The sequence below is a fragment of the Pteronotus mesoamericanus genome, unplaced genomic scaffold (assembly GCF_021234165.1).
Source record: "Pteronotus mesoamericanus isolate MK-2021 breed Mesoamerican mustached bat unplaced genomic scaffold, CSHL_Meso_final contig_90, whole genome shotgun sequence".
Classification (NCBI taxonomy): domain Eukaryota; kingdom Metazoa; phylum Chordata; class Mammalia; order Chiroptera; family Mormoopidae; genus Pteronotus; species Pteronotus mesoamericanus.
The window spans coordinates 9,213,105-9,232,400 of NW_026555277.1; the positions used below are offsets into that span (position 1 = coordinate 9,213,105).

At 47.4% G+C, this 19,296-nt stretch overlaps 1 protein-coding gene and 1 pseudogene across 1 annotated transcript in view; one reads left to right on the forward strand and one right to left on the reverse strand.

Annotated features, from left to right (window-relative positions):
• The first annotated feature begins 537 nt into the window (after positions 1–537).
• TNS1 (tensin 1) overlaps positions 538–19,296 on the forward strand; it is a 160,012-nt gene continuing 141,253 nt past the window's right edge. Inside the window, exon 1 of the mRNA XM_054585676.1 lies at positions 538–575. The gene's annotated coding sequence lies outside the window, so the exon portion shown is untranslated. The remainder of the gene's footprint in view (positions 576–19,296) is intronic.
• Positions 14,638–17,685, reverse strand: LOC129080588 (G kinase-anchoring protein 1-like; annotated as a pseudogene).

A 19,296-nucleotide genomic window follows, 5' to 3' on the forward strand; every position in this document is an offset into this window, starting at 1 on the left:
AAGTGGTTATGAGCATCTGTGTGTGTATGGGTGTAAATGTGTATGTGTGTGCACTCATGGGCCCTCTTCTGCACCATGAATTGGGCCTGTGTGACTCTCTGGGGGAGAGTTAATGTGATGGAGGTTCCCGTGCTGGCCGCCTGCTTGGTGTGTGTTGTAAGGGGAGAAGGCCCTTCTTATCCCTTGGCGCGTTAGGCGGCTGGGGCCTGGGTCCGGGCCACCTCTGCCCCTGGCAAGAATCCAGCAGGGCACTCGGTCTCGTCCCCTCCCCCTGCTCCTCCTACCCTCCCGCGCACCCGAGGGGCTCTGGCCCCGGGGGCTCAGCGTCTGCCCAGCCGGGGTCCGCAGTCTCGGTATTCCGGCCCGCAGGCCCCGGGTAGCTGCGGCAGCTGCCCCCTCCGCCCCTCCGCCCCCTCCTCCCTGCGCCCCTCCTTCCCTCCCGAGCGCGATTGCGGGCGGGGTGGGAGGAGATTTCGCCGGAGTTTCCATTTCATACCTCGCGGCTAAACTTTCTTTCTGTGTCTCACCCTCTTGCAGTCTGCAGCTTCTCCTGTCATCGGAAATGCCAAGCCAAGGTAAGGGGCCTCGAGGGCCAGCTGGCCCTGGGGTGAGGGGGGGCGGCTTAGGGACGGGACGCGCTGGGGTCCCGAGATTGGAGCGGCGGGGGCGCGGGGCGGGGGGGGGGGCGTCAATGGGGCGGGGTCGTCCCCTCCTCCTCTCTTTGTTTATGCAAAGCTTTAGGGCCCAAGCTGGCTCAGGTCAAGGTGAAGACGAGGGCCTGTGGTGGGGTGAGGGGAGCGAGAAGAATCCGGGTGGGGTGTGCGGTGCGCAGTCTCGCAGAGGGGCTTTTGAAGGTATTTCCCCTAGTTCTCAATGGGAATAGGGGTGTCGAGGGGGAGGGGATGTATTTCAGTTATTCTGCAAGCCACGCAGAGCACTGGTTGGCCCGATTTAGGCAGTTTAGAACAACTCCGGATGGGGCCACAGCGGCTGGGCTGGAGGGCAAATGAGCAGGAGGTGGAAAAGGGTCGGAGGTCAAGGTTACGCTGCTCCTGGAGCCTCCTGAATGGTCATCCTACTCTCTTTGTTGGCCAGGTCCCACTTTGGTCCTCAGTTCTCCATCAGTATCTGGGAGGGAAATTCCTAAATAATCCATCAGCTTTCCAGAGGTGGACATACCTGGCCTTCACCTTTCATATGCAGCCAGTGTCAGCCCTGTCCCTATTTTATTGCGTAGGTACCCTCTGCCCTCTCATCCCTACCATTGTGTTCACACTTGCTCTTTCTGGATGGAATTCGTTGAATGAAAAGAGGAGGGAGGGTGCATCAGAAAGGCGCATTGAGCAGTTGAAGTCCAAGACCTGGCGCATCTCCTGCTCTGCCTCTTATTGCCTGGGTGACCTTGGGCCGGTCATGGAACCTCCCTGAGCCTCCATTTTACCCTCAAAGATGCAGGAATAAGACAAGGTTATTATGAGGATGAGATGGGATAACGTGTGCAGTGCCCGGCACAGTGCCTGACATGGGGTAGGTGCTCAGAAACATCGCAGTTGATTATTACCAATTGGTAGCTCTGAGGGCCAAGGGTTACCATGGAGAAGCATGCTGATTGGAGCAGGCAGGACCGGGGGTTGGGGGGGGGGGGGGGATCTGCTTCTTTCTGCGTGAAAGCTCGCCGCCTTGCCGGGGGACATTCCCCCGCCCCTCCGGGAACTCCAGGCTGTAGTGTTGTCCAGGCAGAGGGCCTGGCTCGCAGGGGGCGCATCTGCAGTCTCTGCGTCTCCCTTGGCTTCCACCTTTCTGATGCCCTGAGCTTTTTCTTCCTTAAGTGGGAATTGAGTTTCTGCTTCTCTCTCCATCTTCCTCCTTTTTCTCTTCATCCAGAGTAGAGTTCTTCCACCCTTTACCCCAGAATCTTCTAGTGTTCTTGCTTCTTCCCAGTCGACCCCCTCCCTACCCCCCTTCCTGCACTTGTTTCTCTTCACAACAATGACATCTGTACAGTGCCCTAGGCCTTAGAAAGCACTTCAGTGCATTATCTGATTTCATTCTTTTAATTCCTTTACAACATAAAACAGGCTGACAGAGCTGTAGTTTTACAGATAAGGAAACTGAGGCATCCAAAGGTTGAATGACTTTCCCAAGGTATTGCAGTGTAATATCTCACTCATCTCTGTCCCTGGGCCTTTGTGCTTGCTTCTGAGTGTCCCTTGCCTACCAGCAGACATTTCTTGATCCTCACCTGCCCTTCCCCTTTTGCCTCCCATCTCCTGCAGCAGTGGTTACAGTTAGAGAGGACGAGGGGCCGTGAAGGGCCTGAATAGGGCCAATGGGGGGCCCAGAGACCCGAGCAGGTGCGACAGAGCCAGCCTCTTGCACAGTCACCTCCTGTGTGGAGGCAGAGGGGTGCTAAATGTGACTTCTGAAGGGGTGTAGCCTGCCTAGCAGTTCTGGCATATGCTGGGGCTCAGGATGCACCAGGCTGCAGCAATACTGCTCTGCCCAGCCAAGGCCAACCAGGAGGGGAGAGGTGGCCTGGCAGTGACTGGATAGACAGATAGGGCTTGTTATAGGATTTTCCTCTATTAGGAAATCGGACCCACTGGTGGTGTGAGCCCCACCCAGCTGGCAAGTCTCCCCATAAACCACAGCTCTTACTACTGGCCTGCCTTTTCCTCTTGCTGGGAGGGGTGATGTGAGTCCCAGAGCACATAGCAGAGCCCTGTCCTCTGCATTTTATAACCAGGTCCCCTTGGAGGTCCTCTCATCTGTTCCCCTACCTCGAGACAGGACTCATTAAACAAATGTTTACTGAGCTCTTTTTGTGTGCCAGACACTGTTCTAGGTGAACAAGAGAGATAAGGCCTTTGCTCTCATGGGACTGACATTCTAATAGGGAGATAGATAGTAAATAGGCAAACAAGTCATGCAAGAGAATGAGTTAGAGCAGTGGGTTAGAGAGGGATTAGGCTTGGGTGGCCCAGGAAAATTTCTCAGAGGAAGTATTGTATAACATGACACCTAACTGATGTTCCATGACGATCTGAGAGATGAAAAGAACAAGTGCAAAGGCCCTGAGGTGAGATGAGCTTGTTTGGCTTGAAAGAAGATGTGTGGTGAAGAGTAGTGAGCCCTAGAGGGGTTTTGAGTGACATGATCTGATGATCTCCACTTTGAGAAGGCCGCTCTGGCCCTGAGCAGGCACTGGGAGATGAGCCAAGAGGCCACTGATGTTGCCCAGGTAAGAGGGGCTGGTGGCTTAGTCCACGGTGCTCTCGGGAAAGATTGTGAGACGGGGCCAGGTCTGGGATGCATCCTGGGGTGGAGTCCAGAGCCTGGCTGATGGATGAGGATGTTGGGTGTGAGAAAGAGAATGGGCTCAAGGATGTCTCCCCGGTTTTTGGCCAGAGTAACCAGGTGCACGTGGTTCCATTTATTGTACTGAGATAGACGAAGTGTGTGAGAAATTTCTAGGAAGAAGGCGCCAGAATTTCTGCTTTTGCTTGGTTTCTTATTTCACAGTTCTTCTCCCACACACTGGGGTTTTCTTGCTGAGGTTGGTCCTCTCCTGTCCTCTCAAATTCAGCTCACACTGGCCACCCCTCCAGTAAGTGGTTGGTTCTGGATGCCTTCATACCACCTTCCAGACTGTTCCTACAGCATGAACCCATGGCTTGGAGTGCATGTGTGTTAATTATATGTAGCAATACAATGCAACTGAAAGCAGCAACAAATGTTTATTATCTTTTATAGTTTCTGTGGGTCAGAAATTTGGGAGCAGCTTAGCTGAACGTCTGGCCTGGAGTCTCATGTAATAACAGTCAAGATGTCAGCTGGCCTGTAGTCATTTGAGCACCTGATTGGGGCTGGAGAATCTGCTTTCAAGGTGGTTTATTCATGTGACTAGAAGTTGGGGCTGGCTCTTGGCAGAACATCTCAGCTTTTTGCCACGTAGACCTTTCCAGAGAGCTGGTTGAGTGTCCTCGCAACATGGCGGCTGGCTTCTGAATCACCAGTGGGTGATTCGAGAAAGTGCAAGGTAGAAGCCATATCTTTTATTTTCTAGCCTTGGAAGACACACACTGTTATTTCTACAATATCCTGTTGGTTACACAGGTCCTGACCATTGTGTGTGGGAGGGGCCTATATAAGGACATAAATACCTGGAGGCTAGAATGAATGGGTGCCATCCTAGAGGCCATGAGCCACAGATGCTTGGAGAGAGTGCTAGGCTGACCTGGTTCTTGGGAGGCCATGGGGTGGGATAGGGATCAGACATACCTGGGTTTGAACTCCACTCCTGCTGCCTTCCAGCTTTGTGAGCTGGGTTGTAGAGGATTAAATGCACATCCACATACAGTAGGTACCCTTCTCCTTTTTTTGGAACCACAGGCGAAGACTGGAAAGGAGCCCAGGTAATAATCTGTGCCCTGTTCCTTGCTACTCAGACCTGCCTGAGAGAAAATGCTCAGTGCTGAAAGAGGAGGGGCCCCGGTGCTCAGCTCAGGGTAGATGTTAAATACATGTTTATTGCACAAATAAGGATAGAGAGATATGTTGCATCCTCAGCTTTTAGGACAGTGCCTGGTCTGTAGTGAAAGTTTCAACAAAGGAGTAAAGAAGGGAAATAAAGGAATATTGAAAAAAAAAAAAGGTTTCTTTTTAGGGAGAGGGGGGTGGGGAGGGGGGACAGATGAGAGCAGGAAAGAGGAGAAACAGCAAAACCACTTTTTAATTCCCTTCCCCAAAACCCTTCTATCTCCTGACACAGAGGCGCTCCAAACAGTAATCCTAGTCATTTACATTTTCTAGTTGCGTTATCACTCACATACTGTCAAGTACACAAATTGATCAATTGGTCCATGTACATGAACCAGATCAGGATCTAGAACATTTCTAGCGCCCCAGAAGCAGCACCTGCGCTGCCCCCCAGGTCAGCATCCCCCAAAGGTAATTGTGATTCTGACTTGTACCATCAGAGATTAGTTTTGCCTCTTTTTGAATTTTATAGAAATTGAATCATACAGTATGTTTACTCTTGTGTCTGGCTTATTTCACTCAACATTATGTCTGGGAGGCTCATCTGTGTTCTTGTGCGTGGCAGTGGTTCATTCTTTTTTATTGCTCTGCTGTATTCCCTGTGTTGAATCAACCGCAATTTATTTATCCGTCCGGCTGTTGATTGCCATTTGGGTTATTTCCACTTCTGGGCTGTTGTGAACAGACCTGCTCTGAATATCGAATCACCTGTGTCTACGCAGAACTGTAACACACACAACGTTTTCACTCACCTTCTCAGTTCTGTGAGGTGGGCGGCGCTCGTGGTAACCCCACCTTCTAGATCCCAGTTGAGGTCCGGGGAGGGTAATTGGCTAAGGACATTTGGGCACAGTGGCCTTCTACATGATTCTGGCACTGCCCTGGGATAAATGGGTGGAGAGCAGGTGAGAAGGGGAGAGAGAACAAGAGCCAGTGAGAGAGATAGACACACACAGAGAGACGGCGCTGGGGCAGGCGCTAGAAACTCGCCGTCGTTGGTGGAAACCCCGCTCCCCAGCTCTCCTCCAAAGTCTCTTGCAGGAAGCTCATTCTAAGCCTCCCTTAGTCCCCACCCTTATGTCATATAGGCTTCTTCTCTGTCCTCACTTGTTTCTCTCCTGTTGGGGATTTAAAATGAATGGTCCAGGATTTGTCTTCCACTTTATTGCAGCACATGCAGTGTGTGTATACATAGCAGACTTTCTCCTGTTTGGCCTTTCTTCTCGCTCGCCTGCTATGTGATTCTACAACCTCCTGGTACATTTTATTTATGTTTGCATTTGCTTATTATTTTTAAGGAGACTGTTAATTTTAGAGTCATTTTAGATTTCCAAAAATATTGTAAAGATAACAGGAGGTACCTGCATAGCCCACACCATTTCCTCTAACCTCCAGATACGTTTTTGAGAAACACTTTTTAAACTCCTGATTTGTCCCTTGTTTTGAAATAGCTGACAAAAGAGCAGATCTTTCCAGCAAAATAGCTCATTGTCCTTTCCGGGTCAGAGAAGAGTTAAATGAAAGGACCAGGCAGCTGCTGGGCAGGTAAATCACCCATCCCTTGGCCTCTGGTAGCCCCCGCCTCCCCGCTTCGGCTCTCCTGCCCTCTTCCCAAGCCGAGCACGTCCCTGTCCCGAGGAACAGGTGGGGAAGGGAAGGAGCCTGTAGCAATGACTTGGTCTCCTCCTCTGTACTATAGGGGTTTAAATCCCATTATTTAAGCTTAAAAGAAAAGGAAATCCCATAATTAACCCTCACCTTTCAGTCACATTGCACATCACCTTTGCTGCTCTCTCATAAACACACCTGCAGCCCTCTTCCACCGCTGTGTTGGGGGCTTGTTGTGTGCTCCCACTACCTGGAATAGCTGGGCTGGGGGAGGTTCAGGGCCCCAGGGCCCATCTATTGCTCTGAGCCCGGCTTTAAGCTCTTTGGCTTTGGAGACAGAATGTTGAGTTTAAATCCGGACTGCATCAGTAACTGGCTGTGTGACCTTGGGCAAGTTCCTTCACCTCTCCGAGCCCCAGTTTCTTCCTTTGTGACGCGGGGATTATGGTAGGATTTATTTTGTAGTGCGCTTATGAACACTGTGAGTGGTAACCCAACTAAAACGCCAAGCTCAGAACGAAGTGGCCCAAAAGTTAATATTTATTAGTTTGTATTCCTCCTGCCTTCTCACTCATTAAAGGTGGGGAGAATCCACGACACCAACAAAGCTTGCTGAGGGCACTGGGGTCAAGAACTGGATACTTGCATATGTTTTGCTTCTCTCTCCCCATTATCAAGGAAGAGTGGAGGGGATTCTGTAGGCGGATATAATGTGTCTTTTGCTCGTTTTGCTTGCCTCAGGGTGCCTGCAGTCTGTGGCAGCATTTGAGACCTGGTCTGCACATGAGACCAGACCTTTATGTCTGGGTCCTACTCCCCAGAGATGCTGATTTAATTGGTTTGGGTCATGACCTGCGCATTGGGATTTTTAAAAGTGACAGCCACTGGTGGGAGTGTCAAGCGGCAGAACCATTCTGGCGGACAGCTGACCATTCTGTAAAACTTAAACATACACTTGCTATCACCAGCACTTGCACTCCGAAGTGTTTACTCAAGAGATACGGAAATGAGGCCACACAACAACTTGTACATAAATAGTGAACAACAGCTTTCCCAAACTAGAGAAACCCCCAAATCCCATAACAGGTGGATAAACATACAAATTGTGATCCAGTGATCCAGTGGACTACTACTTGGCCATTAAAAGGAATGAACTAGTGTTACAACATCGTGGGTGAATCTCGGAAACACTGTGTGGAGGGAAAGAAGCCAGACACACAGGAAGATGGACTGGATGATTCCATTTTTATGAAATTTTCCATAAGGCAAAGCTATCATGACAAAAAAGCAGATTAGGAACTTCCTGGAACTGGGGTGGTAAGAAGATTGATGGCAAAAGGATGTAGGGGAACTATTTTTGGGTGATATGAATGTTCTTTGTCTTGATTGTGGTGGTGTGTATGCAGATTTATCCATTTGCCAAACTCATTGGACTATATGCTTAAAAGACATGCATTTATTGTATCTAAATTATATCTCAATAAAATTGATTTAAATAAAAGCTTCCCATGTCCATCCCCTTGGCAGCCACATTGGAGAAACACTGGTCTACCGCTTCTGTCGGAGACCCACCTCTGTCCTTGAGGTTGTGGGTCAGCACTGAGTACAGTGCCAAGTGCGTAACAATGCTTTCTGGGGTCAAGGGCCTTTTCTACTTTTTTTTTTTTTTTTGGTAGCAACTTTATTGAGGTATAATTGGCACATGATACAATCCACCCATTTAAAGTGTACAATGGTTTAAAAGATTTTATTTATTTTTAGAGAGAGGGGAAGGTAGAGAGAGAAACATCAATGTACGAGAGAAACATCAATCAGCTGGCTCTCGCATGCCCCCAACTGGGGACCTGGCCTGCAACCCAGGCATGTGCCCCAACTGGGAATTGAATTGAGGACCCTTCGGTTCACAGGCTGGTGCTCAATCCACTGAACCACACCAGCTAGGGCCTTCTTTTTTTTTTTTAATGATTTTATTTATTCAATTCAATGGTTTTTAAAAAGTATATTCAGTGTTATATGACCCTCATCAGTCAATGTTAAAACATTTTCATCACCTTGAAAGGAAGCCCCATCCTCTACAGCTATCACTCTGTAGCCCCTCTATCCCTTCCCCTACCCCTGTCCCAGCCCTAAGCAAACACTCATCTACTTTATGTCTACATATTTCCCTATTCTGGAGATTTCCCATAATAATAGAATAATAGAATATATGGTCTTTATGATTGGCTTCTTTCACTTTGCATACTGTTTTCAAAGCATATCCTTTTTATGGCTGAATAATGTTCCATTGCAGGAATATATCACACTTCTGTATATCCATTCATCAGTTGATGGACATCTGGGTTGTTTCCATCTTTTGGTTAATACGGATAATGCGTCATGGGTATTCATGTACAAGTTTTTTGTGTTGACATATGTTTTCACTTTTCTTGGGTATGTATGTACCTATGAGTGGAATTACTAGGTCATACGGTAACTCTGTGTTTAACTTTTTGAGGAAATGCCCGATTGTTTTCCAAAATAGCTTGCATTAGTTTTCCAGGTATGCTGTAACAAAGTACCACAGTCTGTGTGACTTAAGATAACAGAAATTTGTTCTCTCACAGTTCTGGAGGCTAGAAATCCAAAATTCCGGTGTGGGCAGGACCTTGCTCCTCCAAAAACTACAGAGGAATCCTCTTTTGCCTCTTCCTAGCTTCTGGTGGTGTGCTGGCAATCCTTGATGTTTCCGAGGTTATAGATGCATCATTCCAATCCTTTGTCCTCAAACGGTATTTTCTCTGTGTGTCCTCACTCATCTTTTCTCTGTGTCGGTTGTCTCTGTGTCCACATTTTTATAAGGACACCAGGCACATTGGATTGGATTATCAGATACATGATTTGAAATTTTTTCCCCATTGTGTCAGTTGTTTCTTTTTACTTTGTCACACAAAAGTTTTAAATTTTGATAGTGAAATTTATCCATTTTTTATTTTATGACTTTTGCTCTTGGTTTCATATTTAAGAATCCATTGCCAAAGTCAAGGTCATGAAGATTTACTTGTTTGTTTTCTTATGAGTTTTATAGCTTTGGCTCTTACAATTAGTTCTGTTATCCATTTGTGTTAATTTTTATATATGGTATGAGTTAAGGGCACAAATGCATTCTTTTGCCTATCCAATTGTCCTAAAACTATTTGTTGAAAAGATAATCCCTTCCCATGGTATGAGCTTGGCAACTCTGTCAAAAATCAGTTTACCGTAGTTGTAGGAGTTTATTTTTAGACTCTTAATTCTGTTCCATTGATTTATAAGTCTATCCTTACACCAACACCACAGTATTTTCATTACTGTTGCTTTGTAGTAAGTTTTGAAATTGGGAAATGTGAGCCTTCCAACTTTGTTTTTCTTTTTCAAGACGTTTTGGTTATTCTGCATCCCCTTGAGTTTCCATATGAATTTTAATATCCACCTGTCAATTTCTACAGAGCAGCCAGTGAAGATTCTAAAGGGGATTAAAGTGAATCTGTAGATCAATTTGAGGAGTATTGACATTTTGACAATAACGAGTCTCCTGATCTATGAGCATGGGATGTCTTTATTTAGATCTTTAGTTTATTTTAATTCTGTTTTATAGTTTTCAGAGGATTGTAAGTTTTGAACATTTTTTGTTAAATTTATTCCTATTTTATTTTTTCTGATGCTGTTTTCAATGAAATTGTTTTCTTAGTTTCATTTTCAGATTGTTCATTGCCAATGTGTAGAAATACAATTGATATTTTGTATTTGGTGATTTATTCTGCAGACTTGATAAACTCATTTATTAGTTCTAATAGTCTGTAATGGATTCTTTAGGGTTTTCTATATACAAGATCATGTCATCTGTGAATAGAGATAGTTTTACTTCTTCCTTTTCAACCTGGATGCCAACCATTTATTTATTTATTTATTTCCTAATTGTTCTGGTCAGCACCACAAGTACATTGTTGACCAAAAGTGGCAAGAACAGATACCCGTATCTTATTCTTGATGTTTATTTATTGACATAAATTGTTTTTTCAGTTGTTGAAACAACCTTGCCTTCCTGGGATAAATCCCATTTGGTCATGGTATTAATTCTTCTTCTTATATGTTGCGGGATTCTGCTTCTTGTATTTTGTTGAGAGTTTTTGCTCCTGTCTTCATAAGGTACATTGGTATTTGGTTTTGTTATCAAGGTAATACTAATTTCATAGAATGAATTGGGAAGTGTTTGTTCCTCTTCCACTTTTTGGAAGAGTTTTTGCAGAATTGATACTGATTCTTGAAATGTTTGGTAGAATTCACAGGTGAAGCCATCTGGGCCTGGGCTTTTCTTTGTGAGTAGTTACTTGATTGCTAATTCAATCTCTATATTTGCTGTAGGTCTATTCAGATTTTCTGTTTCTTCCTGAGTCAATTTTGGTAGTTTGTATCTTTTTAGGAATTTGTCCATTTCATCTTAGTTATCTGATTTTTTGGCGTACAGTTGTTCCTAATATTCTTTCAAAAGTCATTTGATTTCTGTGAGGTCCTTAGTAATGTCCCCTCTTTCATTTCTGAATCTAGTAATTTGAGTCTTCTCTCTTTTTTTTCTTGGTCAATATAGCTAAAAGTTTGTCAGCTTTGTCTACCTTTTCAAAGAACCTACTTTCTCTCTTACTCTTACAGGGTTTTTCATTGTAATCTCTTTGTTTATAGCCTCTGTTGAGTGTCCTCTGTGGGGTGGCTACTTGATATTCATCTCATTGAATCCTAGAAAAACCACACAGAAAGCAGATGTAATGGGCCGCACTGTCAAATGAGAAGCTTGAGACGAAACACTTGGCACTAGTTGTGCAGCTAGCACGCAGTGGACCTGGGGTTCCGGCTCAGGCCTGAATATCTGGCTCCAAAGCCTTATGCTTTCTCACTACTGTAGGAGACCTCCCCTGTTCCACTTTAGGCTCTCCTTTCTGCTGCTGTGGCTCATTTCCTGATCTCTAAGGGGAAGAGCCATGGTATCACCGTACCTTTGCATCACCTATGGGTGGGCTTCAGCCTCACCTGGTGAGCCCGTTAAGCATATCCCTGCTACTCTCAACTTTGGTTCTGTGGATCTGGGTTTGGGCCCAGTCATCTTCTTATCAAACACCTCAATGATTCTGATGCTAGGGTCCCCTGACAACACCCGAGTCTCCTGTGTTTGCCCTTGGAAACTCTTCAACTCCACTGGGTACGGGCTCCCAGGAAGCCACTGGTTCCTCTGGCCTCTGTGTTCTCCTGGCTTCTGCTTCTCCAGTGCTTCCCCTGGGCTCGGGGGTCAAGGCCTTGTGGGTGGGAAGCCTTTCCTCTCTGCTTTATAAGAATTTGCTCACAGCTGTAACAACCACTCTCCCCACTGTCCCACCAATCTTCGCGAAGTTCTCTCTCAGGTAATAGAGTGTAGGACCTTCAGGGGTTAATAAGTAAGCCTGGAGTGTGTCATAGGCAGGCTGTTAGCGTGCACGCACACACGCGCACACACAACCCGCCCCCCCCCCCCACTCCCCATGGAGGTGAGGGAGCAAGGCTGGGGGAGAAAGTGACACTGAGCTGTGACAGGCTTCTCATTTTCCTGGAATGTGGTTCCCAAAAGGTCTCATATTTTTCAGCGTTTCTGACTCAGGGGCTGTGTAAACATCACATGGGGGGTTTGCTGCATCTGAGAGACCAAAGGAGTTAGTGCAGGGGAGGGTGAGAACCCCTGATCAGGGAGAGAAAGACAAACGGGAGAGAGAAAATTAGAGCCAGAGAGGGATAAAGGAGGGGGGAATCCGGGGCTCCTGTGAGAAAAGGACACGTGGTGAACTGTGTGGGAGGGAACAAAGGCCAGCGGTTTCCCACTGAGGGTGCGAAGGGTCTGGAGAGGGCTGGAGCCTGTGGTACAAGGCGGGCTGAGCGGTCCGCGCAGACCAGGAGCCCTGTGAGGGGCGTGGGAGGGGAGGCAGCGACTCCTGGACCCTTGGCCCCTGCACACCCAGCAACCAGGGACGCTACTTTTTGGCTTTTAGCTTGGGGGTCTGCAGTGCTCGCTGGAGTCGGCTAAGCAGGGGGAGTGAGGGAGAGGTGGGCTTCCCTCTTGCAGGGCATGGTGAGTCTGGCAGCTAGGAGTGGCAGCCCCCTGCCTGCTGGGCATCTGCCTGAGAGAAGCTGTGGGTCCTGAGGGAGGGCCCTGAGATGCCGCCTGAGAACCCAGAATTCGCTCCTGGTTAACGCTCCCTGGAAGCCAAAACTCAGCCTTAACCTCTGAGCCTCCAAGCCACGAACTTGGAATCATTTCCAGAGCTTGGATGTCCTGAGAAGGGGGCCTGGTGGCATTGGGGGCCCTCTGGCCTTGGACTTAGGTGGATATTGGCTCTGCCGTTTACCTGAGCTGTGTTATATCAGACAAGTCACTCAGCTTCCAAAATTTGGTTTCCTCATTGGTATAAAAATGGTGACATTGATATCAGTCAGTCTTGCAAGGTTGGTGTGAGGATTAGAGAAAAGGTAGGTAAGATCCTGACATATGAGAAGCTCTTTCTCAATAGATGATAACTCTTACTCTATTGTCTGAGGCCCAAGGTTAACACTCAACTTAAGTGCCCCAGAAATGCACCAGCGAGCAGGCTTGGCCAGCTGCACAAGAATGACCACAGCCTACACCCCCTTTCCTTCCCCCTTCCCCCTCATTGATTCTTCCACCTGCAGCCACCTGCTGGCCCCCGTGGTCACCTGCTGGTCCTTTCATCCTCCTCTTTGCCCAGGATCCATGAGGCCCCACTCCCTCTCTCTGAGGGTTCTGGGCCCTGGCTGATGAGTGACTTGGCCAATTGTTGCTTCACCCCCCCCCACAGCTGGCAGGCTGGGTGGGATGTTAGCAGGGGGTGGGGGGTGGGGCACGGCGAAGCACAGAGCAAGTCACAGATTAACCTCCTGGCCTGTTTCCGCCTGCTGGGCTGGGGCACCCAAGCGAGGGTATCCAGAGGTGCCTGGGTTCAAACCGGGTTCTGTTCAAGGAAGCAGGGGAGGAAGGTCACTTGTGGGTCATGTATGATTGGAGGAGCAGCAGAAAAGCTCCACTGCCCTCTCCTGCTGTTGGAAAATCACACTGGCTTCAATTCCACCATTAATGCCCGGTTTACAAAGATCCTCTATCCTTCCACAGGCGGGATCCCTTTAATCCAATTCTTACAACAATACTAAAAGGTAGGCATTAATGTAATCCCTTAGGGCACGGAGGAGGAAATGGCTGAGAAGGTTGAACAGGGAGGTGGTGGAAGCGGGACCCAGGATTTGAACCCAGACTCTGGGAGGTGCCCAAGGGGAGTGCGACCTGGAGGTGGTGTGGTGGGAAACCTGAGCTAATGCTCACTATCTCTGTAAAGAGGCAAGTTGCTTTGCCTGTTTGTGACCTGGGTTCCTCATCTGTAAGAGTCATAAAAACGGTCCTTACCAAGTAAGATTATTGCAAGCATTAAATGAGTGAACGCATATAGAGTGCTTAGATCAATAGATAAATGTTATCAATTATTATTATCACTCTTCTGAGAATGGGGTCCCAGGACAGAAACTGTAGTCAGGTTGGGTGGAGGAAGTTCTGCATTACTAAGCCCACCTGAACCTCCAGAGAAGACAGTGAGAATGGTCTCCACTGGACTGGGCTGTCTGGAGAGATGGCAAGCTCTCAGCAGCCGCATTGTGCTGTGGGGAAAGAGGTTGGACTTGGGGGCAGCCAAGGTCTTTCTTTTTTAAGATTTTTGGAGCACCCGAGTCAGAACTGGATTTGTTTCCTTCTTCCCGTGCTTGTAGCTAAGTGATCTTGGATCGTTTTCTGAAGTGCCCTGGTTCTCAACTTTTTCATCTATAAACCTGGGTCATGAAGACCTTCCTGTGATGAGGATTAAATGATCTGGATATGGTGCACAGTAGCCAGTGATTTGTGACAGCTGTGGTTGTGGCGGTGGCATCGTGGTTGTTGTCACTAGGTGCTGAGTCTGGCTGTCTCCCGCTGATGATTCCAGAGCTGGAATAGCTGTGTGCCCCACCTACGTCACCTTTTCCCTAGGCCAGCTCTGTTTGCTAGGCTCCCCGAGCAGTCTGCATTCTTCCTCTTCTGCTCTTGCTGTCTGAGCAGCCCTCGTCTGATTCCCTGATGCACCTGGGGACCTTCCCAAGCCGAATCTCTCTTCCTTTCCAATGACTTAATTCTTTTTTTTTTTAAAGAGTAAATTAATTTTATTGACTGATGAAAAACTAATGTGAGAAGAGGTATGAATAGTAAACAATAATCATTGCATTCTGTTGGAATTCTGTTTTTCTTCTTTTCACTTTAAGTCAAAAGGACCAAGAATTATAGACTGTTAGTAAGCTAATCATTTAGGTATTTCTTCAACAAAAACTGCATAGCTTAGCAGTTACACAGCATTAAATATATATGTTTTTGCAAAATCCTGAAAATTTTAATTTTTGTGTTGACCTCAAAGGCCAATGGGATCACCTAGACTGGTCGAATTCAGAGATTCTTTTCCCTTTTCTGCCACCCCGGTATTTGGCTAACTCTGCTTGGAATACTTTCACTTTAGATCTTTCTTGTTCTAATACAACCTGAAGGGACGTCACCTGAATAGTCAGCTCATTCTTGATACTTTGTGATTCATCCACTTGCAGAAGTATTTCTACTTTATCTTCCACTTCACCTTCCTGAAGCACTTTCAATAACTGCATTTCTTGCTGTTACTTCTTTATATTTTGCCTCCCACTGAGTGAGCACATTGTTCAGTTTCTGGATTTCAGCATCTTTCCTTTCAAGTTCCAACTTTAGTCTTTCAATTCTTCCATCTTCCAGAATGACTTCCTCTGGCTTTTCACTAAAGTGATCTTCAGATTGAAAATCTTTCAGTGATACTGTGAGAGGTTTGTCTTTTCCCTAATGATTCTTTCTTTTATCTTTTTTATTCATAACCTTTGACTGAATTGAAGCATTTCTGGCATTTCGTACTCCTTTTTGTGTTCTTCATACTCTAATTTACTTAGCAACAATGCCTTCTCAGGATCTGCTTCAAACATTTCAGATGTTAGCTGCTCATTTCTCTGTCTCCACTCTTGCCAATTTTCTTCTCGTGAATCCTTCTGTACTGGATTTGGTAAAGAAAGCTCATGTTGAACATTACAAGCAACATGGGAGGATTTCTGGGGAGTTTTCTTAAAAGCAAGATTCTGAAGCTCATTTGCTTCACTCTGTTGCTGTTCCTTCTTTTTTCTTCTTTTCTCATTTGTAGTTGATTTGCTTGCTTGAGACTTTCCAGTATTCCGACCTTTGCCTTTTCCAGGCTCAGAATCAGAGCCACTGCTGCTATCCATTTGCAACAGGGCAAAACGAGAAGCAGTAGTGGGAACAGAACTAAGAACTGCTGAGGCCACTGTAAATGTTTTTCTCTTAAAATACTTCTGTGAAGAATAATTCCCTAGGCTTCCGCAGAGGGAGGGCAGAGTGGACTGGAGATGCTTGAGGAGAATCTGGGGTTGGGGGCTCTGGGGAGAGAACCGAAGGAACAGCGCCAGGATCCTTTTGCTGAGTCATTCCCCGCAATGGCTTCATTTTTTACCTGACCTTTGGCTCTCATTCCGACCCCTATTCTGTGTTTTCTTTAGGACTCGTTTACAATTTTTTTTTTTCAATTTTGAAGTGATTTTAGACTCACAGAAAGCATGTGCCCTTTGCTCAATTTCCTCTAATGTTGATCTCTTACCGAACCATTGCACAATGACTGAAACCAGGAAATTAATAGTCATCTGATGCTATTAACTAATCTACAGATTTTAGTAGAATTGGGCTAGTGTTTCCATTACTACCTCTCTGTGGATCCAGGATCCAATTTGGGATGCCATGTTGTGTTTAGTCTCATGTCTCCTTAGCCTCCTCTAGGCTGGGACAGTTTCTTAGCCTTGCTTTGTCCCTCGTGGCTTTGGCGCTCCTCAAGTGCACCAGTCAGTTCTTTTGTAGAATGTCCCTGAGTTTGGATTTATGTGACGTTCTAGTTCCTCCATTCCTTCTACATTTGTTAATTGGAATTCTGCTATATAGAATTGTCCCTTATTCCCCATTGGTTTATTTATTCAATTCTTTATTTATATCCATATATAGCTTGGATATACACTTTATTTTATATGTTATAATCCACTGTTATCGTTATTTTTCTTGAATCAGATTGACCCAGTTATTGCCTTTGGGAGTTTAAGTTTTTGACCTCTTTTATTTGCTCCGTGTTAAGGGTTTCCAGAGAAATGGGACCAATAGGAGACAGGCAAGTTTGAAATATGTAGGGCAGGCTGGCTAGCTGGATACTCAGGTAGGAGTTGATGTTGCAGTCTTGAGGCAGAATTTCTACTCCAGGAAACCTCAGTTATTTTGTTCTTCAACTGACTGGATGAGGTCCACCCACATTATGGATAGTAATCTCCTTCATTTAAGGTCAGCTGATTGTAGATATTAACCACATCTTCAACATACCTTGATGCAATACCTCGATTAGAGTTTGATTAAATTCTGGGTACTATAGCCTAGCCAAGTTGACACAGAAAACCAACCATCACACCCACCCATTCTATGGGAAGCAAGAAAGTCAGTTAGCTTTTCACATGTCCCCATGAGTGGGTGGATGGAGAAAATACCCCATGTGGTGGGTCCCATCAGGCTGATTTGGAATGAGAGCATGCAATTATGGCCCAGGCTTCTTCAGTTTCCAGATGTGACCTTTGATTCCTGCCCTTTGTGAGAGCAAATGCCTCCTTTCACCTGTAAAGTGGGAGAATCATCATGGTTCTGGTGGGGAGGATGGGGGGGGGTGGGGCAGGTATGGTGGTGGGGGAGTCAGAAGAATTTTAAATGGCTGCCTTGGAAGCCCAAGTGGGAACACCCTCTCCACAGGGCTTGGCTTCAGGCACCTACCAGGACTGGCAGCCGACTTCTGGGGACACACCTGGGGCACCCTTCCCCTCTGGGAGAGGCAGAGGTGCCAGTAGCTGCAGTTCCTCTCTCTGATCTGATCATTTGGAAGAGGGTAATCAGAGAGACCAAAGTGGGTTAACCACAGAGCCCAGGCAGGAATTGTGGCCTGTGGGCGCGCGTGCCTCGTGTGTGTGTGTGTGTGTGTGTGTGTGTGTGAGAGAGAGAGAGAGAGAGAGAGAGAGAGAGAGAGAGAGAGAATGCGCGTGCGCGAGAGAGAAACATCTTGAGGTCACACGGGGAATAACTGGGGATGCAGAGACCTTATGCGACAGATTTTATTCTGATTTTTTAAAATTCATTTTCATTTATTTATTTATAGACAGAGGGGAAGGGATGTGTGGTTGCTTCTCACGCGCCCGCTACTGGGGACCTGGCCCACAACCCAGGCATGTGCCCTGACTGGGAATTGAACTGGTGACCCTTTGGTTCGCAGGCTGGTGCTCAGTCCACTGAGCCACACCAGCCAGGGCTGATTTTATTCTTTTAGATCCATAATACAGGCTGAAAGATCTCATCGTTTTACTCACCGTCATCACTCTCCATCCAAGCTAGCCCCCCACCAGAGCCCCTCAAGGCGGTCACTGCTGCCGAGCACCACTGCTCTCTAATGGGCAGGGTTCCGGAAGTTCTCTAGGCTGCCCAGGGTCGGGGTGAGAGGCCTGGCTTTCCCAGAATTGGAGAAGGAAATGTGAAAACTAGGGAGTGAGGGAACTTCGTGCAAGAGGAAAGCCCTGGCTGTATCCCCAAAGACCTCCCCTTCGGAGAGGGCCTTGGCATTCCTCCTAGCTCCCTGTGTGTCAGCCATCCTCCTTCCTTCCATAAGGGGAAACTGAGGCCCAGGGTAGTTCCAGCCTGCAGTGGAGGAGTAAGTACCAGATATGATCCCTGAGGGTAACCAGATTATTTTCTTAGTCTCATCAAGTACAGTCAAGGAGGAAACATGTTGAAAACACAGCTGGAGGGAGTTGGTTAGTTCTGAGGAGGTGCCTTCTGGTGGTGGGGAGCCAGGGAAGGGGCCCCAGGGGACTGAAGGAGCAGCTGGGAGCCCTTGACTGGGATCTGCAGGCTAAAAGTGGTATGTGTGGCAAGGGCGGGGGGTGCCTAGCCTTCCTGCACTGGTGGCTTGTGAGTCTGTAAGGGGTGGGATGGTGAGCTGAGCGGCAAGGACATCTAGGAGTCCCATCCTGCCTCACACTAACCAGGGGAAAGACAGCACAGGCCCATTGTGCCCCCTTAAGACCACATCTGTTCTCACACCACCCTTGAATCCACCTCCACGAGCCCAGCCCCAGGGCCGTGACAGATGGGACTGGTGTCAGTGAGCACCCTTGGGCAGTGAGCTTGACCGGCCCCAGCCTCAGTTTCCTCATCGGTAAGATGGAGATTGAGAAAATAATATCCAGCTTGCTGGGTTGCTGTGAAGAGCTTTGGAAATGGTGCGCGTGGTGGGGTGATTGTCCTGTTACCGGCTGGGATATGAGTGGGGGGTCTCCTTTGTGTAGAGTTGGCACTCCTGCCCGCCACGCACTGGCTGAGTCAGTGGAGGCCTGGTGTGGTCTTCCAGAACCCCTGCCTGGGGGTGGGTCCCTGCCCCAAAGGGAGTCCTGCCGCTACTCTGGGCAGCTGCTTCTCCCCCTTCCTCTCCCCTCTCCCTCCTCCCCCACCTCCCCACACGTAAGGATGATAAACTCTCCGCCAGCTCTGAATAGGGCCTGACCTCAGCGGCGAGGCATCTCCCCTTGCCCCCCACCCCCCAGCCGCCGGCCCTGCATTCCTGCAGAGGATGAGGTTGGGCTGCTGCCACTCACCCCTCTCAGCCTCCTTTGTCCTGGTCGCTGCCCACCCTGCCTCCCCTTCCTTGTCCAGTCTCACCAGAGCCTTGACTACCTAAGGGCCCAACTATAGATCTCACATAGGATAGTTGATAATAATGACAATGATAATAATAATAATGATAATAATAATAATAATAGTGGATACCATTTATTGAGCAGCTAGATGCGAGGTTCCGTGCTGAGCACGTTACATAGGTCTTGTCAATGAATTCTTAAAACAGCCCTGTGAGGAAGTTGTTATTATTCCAGCTTTAGCAGGGACAGAGAGGAGAGGAGGGGAACCTGAGGCCCAGAGAGGTCAAGCTGCTT